The sequence below is a fragment of the Cyprinodon variegatus genome, unplaced genomic scaffold (assembly GCF_000732505.1).
Source record: "Cyprinodon variegatus isolate N-32 unplaced genomic scaffold, C_variegatus-1.0 Scaffold230, whole genome shotgun sequence".
NCBI classification, from domain to species: domain Eukaryota; kingdom Metazoa; phylum Chordata; class Actinopteri; order Cyprinodontiformes; family Cyprinodontidae; genus Cyprinodon; species Cyprinodon variegatus.
Window position 1 is genome coordinate 1062824 of NW_015150683.1, and position 5323 is coordinate 1068146.

Below are 5323 nucleotides of genomic sequence, written 5' to 3' on the forward strand. Positions count from 1 at the left end.
CCCCCTTACAAATAATTACAGGTGCTTTGCTCCAGCTACTTAAGAGATTCAGTTCCATACAGAAAGCCCAAATTCATATCTTCAGGTAACACAGAGTACATGGCAGACTTAATAATATTACTTTAGCGATAGTTTCAAGGTGTTGATTTATTGTATGTCTCGTCTCGTACCATGTCTTTCGGTTGTGCTGTTCTTTTTTCATCTCGTTACAGGTGATGAAGCAGACTGAAAATGTTTTGTAATTATCTCCTTTCTATCTCCTCTTTCTTTCATCTTTTCTCTTTTTTCTTTTTTCTTCATCTGTTTTTCTGCTCTATTTACATTGCAGTGTCCATAACTGTAAAACTCCTCACTTTTTTTTTCTAACTTTTTGTTTTATTATTTTAAAACAGGCTTTTTTTGATGCCACGAGCATCTTAATAAGTTGTGTTTTTGCGGTGTTGATTTAGGCTATTTATTAATGGTATTTGAAAAAGTTTCAAAATGTAAATGTTTAATTTTGGGAGGTCTCTGCATATGCATTTTGTCATAGAATAAACATTATCAGAACAATAAAAAACAAAAAAAAACACAGAAGCTGATTTATGCAATTAGATGGACTGATGAAATGGTGCAGCAGCCCCAGGGACAGGGTCTGTTGCAACAGTTCACTCTTGTCAGCACCAAGTAATCAGATTACTTGGCACTTAATTGGCATCTAACATATGATATTGACCATTAACAGGTAGATACAGCTTTAATAAATACATAAAATGCTGCTGCAGGACCATTCATCTCTGATTTATTGAGAAAGAGGGGGGGAAAAAAGGTTTCAAACGTCCTCTGTCGCCTCTATCCACAGGTAAAGAGGAGCCCTAATACCAAAGGAGAGCGCAGACTTCCTAAATTCAAATTTGACATTAGGGAAATTCTTAAAATGCCACTAGAGATCAAAAGCAGGAGTTTATCCTTTTAATTAAGTCCTCAAAAGATGAATAATCAAATGCACTCACCGAAAAAAAAAAAATCTATAAATTTAGAAAATTATATTTAAAGAGCAAACTAACCTGAAGTGAGAGGCACAAAGCCAGCACCAGAGCTGAGAGCAAAGCGACGCAAAGTTTGGTCATCTTGCTGGTTGATGATCAGGCAGCACTTCCAGATGGGTGGAAAATAGTTGCAAAAGTGATTCAAACAGGGGGTCCAAGGTGGTGATTTATACTGCAAGTGACATCAGCACAATCGTCATCAACCGCAATTTGTGATGCGCATGCCGCTATGGCAAAACGACCTGCCATAGCTTTAAGACAGTCTCACTAAGTTTTTATCGATCACGCATACACCATGAAATACGGTAGCAACGCTGTCTTGGACTTTCAAAATAAAACAGACAAATTGAACATGTGTTGTTAACATGGATTTATGCAAATAGTTTTAATGCCTTTATTTAGTTACTGTCCTGCGTGGTTAATATGTGCTCTTTATGTCAGAAGTCCAATTTATTTGAACTTAATCTCTATTGTTGCTAAACCAAAACTTTGTTTCTATTTACTGATTCCACTTCAGGGTGAAAATACAGTCCGTCTGATGTGGAATTTCAAAATTAAAGCCTCTCAAAACAGTTAAAGGTGCGCAATATTTTACTGTGTTGCTGGTTTGTCATTTAGATCCTTTTTTCATTATTTCAGCAATTCGTTTTTCTTCATTTAAATGATTTTGGTCTTACTGCTTGGAAAAACATATAGATTGGCTGTTATGAACTGCACAATAAAGTGGGAAAAACTGATCTGACTCTAGTCTCGGAGACAGCAGCTGCTTAATGGAAATGAGCCACTGTGGCTCATTTCCATTAAGCTGGAAATGAGCCACTTACTCAGTATGGAAATTAGCCACTTACTGAGTAAGATCATGGAAAAAGTTCACTATCTAAAATCGACTAATATTAAACATATTAGTAGCAGATCAAGTGAGGGATATATATGCACAAAACATGCACAAACAGGGATTATTAAATTAGAAAACAACTTAATAAAAAATATGTCAGATATGTAATGTGAAGAATGGTCAAGATACTTTTTAAAAGTAATCTTAATTCTACATAACCATTATGCAAGTAGATAAGTAAATCCTGCAAACATTGCACATATTTTTTTTTTTTTGCAAGGTTCAGTTTAATTCAGTATTATTGCCAATTCACAATCTTATCTCAAGGTACTTAACTACCACACTGTTAACCTGCAGTTTGTAAACAGGACAATCCAATCTTTGATATACGATATCCCGTCTTGTCTGAATTTAAAAGGGAAACTTTTTACATCTTCAAGACATCCCCGAGACTAATTGGTTTCATCAGGATTTATGAATGAATGAAGCTGTTATGGAAGCTTATTCTATGCTGTGTTGAAATTCTACAAGTTTAAAAGGGATATTGAGCAAAGAAAGAAGCACTGAACCCTGATATCCCTGTTGAGGTTTGAGCCTTCCTCTATTAAAGTTAACAGCAAGAAATTAGAGCCCTGATTGGATAACGCACCAAAAATATGTCACTTCAAGTCAGGCTAAACCTCTTAGGGAGTCTATGGAGCAGACGCGGACCGGGAAGCTGGCTCCTCCATGCTGATTGGCAAACATACTTAAGGATTTTTGATTGACAGGGGCCAGAAGTTTATTTTATTAGTTTATTACTTTCAAAACACTTCACAACAGCTATTTACAGCTATTATGTGTGTGTTTCTACATTTTTTAAATAAAAATATATTTATGCAAAACAGGACATTTGGATTTGATTAACACCATAGAGCCTCCCTTGTTTTAGTGAGCAGCAACTTCATTGGATTCAAACCATTTTTTTGCTGTTTCCTGAATCCCTACATAATGTTCAATCCTTTCTAGGAGAACAGCTTTATTCACTGCAATGAATACAGCGCCTGATCTAACAGGATAAATACAGACAAGTCCATAAATTTATTGAATTTACCAGTGATTTTGGATGCCAAGATTGGCTTTCAACATGACTGAAACTCTTCACATAGGTAAAAATGGTGTCAACATTCACACACTTGATTAGCAACTGTTTTCTCAATCATTTTAAATAAGAACTTTAGATGTTTATGATTTGCTTAGTCCTCTAAAGGTTTGGTTACAGCTACCTTAACAGCCTCTGGCACATATTCCTGTACTGGTGTGGATTCATCATATCCAAAATAAGGGTGCAAATCATACGGAAAATGTCCTTAAATAACTTGTTTGGGATGGGGTCCAGCATACAAGCTGGTTTAGATTAGGCTAATATTTTAGATGATTCCAAAAGCTGAACTGGATAAAAGAGACCAGGCTCTATTGGTAGCTCACGAACAGAACTGTTAATATTCAGAAAGATGCCAATGACATTTCTAAAAGAACCAATCCTATTTATAAAGAATCCCATAAAATCATTGCTGCTGAAAGATGGCGAAATGGAAGAAAGTAGCTATGACTGTGCAAGTTTTGACATCTGCATTAAATAGAAACCCAGGGTGGCAATGCACGAGGCAGTAAAACTATTAAAAGTATTTGTAAAGGGGTAGAAACTGTATTGTACAGTGTCGATGCTGAGGAAGTAAAGGGAGCAGATTTGTCCTTTTGGAGAGAGAATAAATCCAAATTAGCCTTGGATTAAAAATCCAGATGGCACTTGTGAGGAAATAATTTTCACTGCCGTATGTCAGGACAAGATCCTAAGTATGAAAACAAAAAGGCATTCTGTGCAGATTCAGAGAAAAGCCAATTGGGTTTGCGTTAGCCAATTATTGGTGTCTGACTAATATAACCCCATACTGCAGTGAACTGTATGTCATAATCCCAAACCAGATATCAAGTATTGGAACTTAAAAAACTGCAAGAGCCTGTTAAATGTTAAATTATATTATCTGGCCAGCAGATTTTAAGTGGTTGCTCAATCAGCAACTCTACAAATGTAAAAATAAAAGGAAACTTTAAAATCCTATCACTGACAGGTTTGATTATATCAGGTCAGCAAGTCTTTGCATGGATTATACAGTCAAACTAGGACTGAAAGGTTGTGCAAAAAAAAAAAAAAGCAATTTTGCACTAATGAGCATATATACACTTCAAGTTTACATGGTTTCATTACTTTAAAAACCTATGTGAAAAAGGGCTTGATTTTACCTATGCATAGATCTGCAACTTGCATGTGACCCAGTTTATGCATATTACAGCCACCTAAAGGGCTGGAGTGAAAAAGCCAGTGTCTCAGTCCTGTTAATGTGCCCAACATTGAGCTTTTGCTATTTGACCATTGCCATTTAGATTCAATATTTAAATTGAATTGTGCAACCCCAAAAGTCAAGCCACAGGATGCATGAATTGAGTAAAGTTCCTAAAAATTTCAAACAGCTTAAACTGTTCAAGCCAGCCACATCACAGCTCTGGTTTCAAGAGCAGTTTGACCACAATGTGGCGACAAGTCAACATTGCTCAGCAAAACAAAGAGGTGAGAGACGTGGAGTCAAGTCATCTCCGTTATGCGTTTGTTCTGCCCTGCCACTGATCCAGGTTAATCTAGCATGCAAAATTTAAAATCAATGTGTGGTTTGAGCTCACCAGGTTCAGTGGCTGGACAGATGACTCCACATCTCCAACCCCTGCAAATGAAGGCCGAGTGGAGACCTTCCCCTTCATTGACTGCAGTCACCATTACACAAGTCAACTTTTCTATACAGCTTTATTCAGTCAGGTTAAAAATTTCCATAGCTTATACAAAACGTTAACAAGGCCTTTCAAAACTCACATTTCTGAGACATCACAATGAACACAGATTAAGGTCAAAATTATTTTCACCAGTATGTAAAACATTAGACAGTGCTTTTTCAAAAAAAAAAAATTACACAAGTTGGACCAGATCATAAGAAGAACCGGTTCAGTGCATAACAGACATCCAATTGTCCCCAAACTCCAACATATAAAGTGGCTTCTTGAATGTGGCAATGAAGCTCCCCAAAGGAAAGGCAACAATTTAAGTAGACAGAAGTCCAGTTTGATCCGGGCCTTTTACCGGGACCAGTGGTGCATAAGAGGAAACACCAGAATCAGGCAGAGCAAGAGCACCGGATACACGCCATCCTTCCCAGAAGGGCTGCCTGAGGTGGAATTGAAGGTGGAATTTGTCACAGAAACTGTACTATTGATGGTTGATGAGACACTGGCAGAGACCACTCCAATCTCAGTAGGGGGCAAGCTGACGGCGCCATCATCAGTTGGGGTCACGCTGGCGGCGCCACCATCAGTTGGGGTCACGCTGGCGGCGCCACCATCAGTTGGGGTCACGCTGGCGGCGCCACCATCA

General features: G+C 37.7%; 1 long non-coding RNA gene across 1 annotated transcript in view; it reads right to left on the reverse strand.

The window, feature by feature from the left end:
• Window positions 1-1200, reverse strand: part of LOC107088838 — a 3436-nt gene extending 2236 nt beyond the window's left edge. The window contains exon 1 of the long non-coding RNA XR_001481399.1: window positions 1047-1200. This is a non-coding gene — a long non-coding RNA (uncharacterized LOC107088838). The remainder of the gene's footprint in view (window positions 1-1046) is intronic.
• Window positions 1201-5323: the final 4123 nt, after the last annotated feature.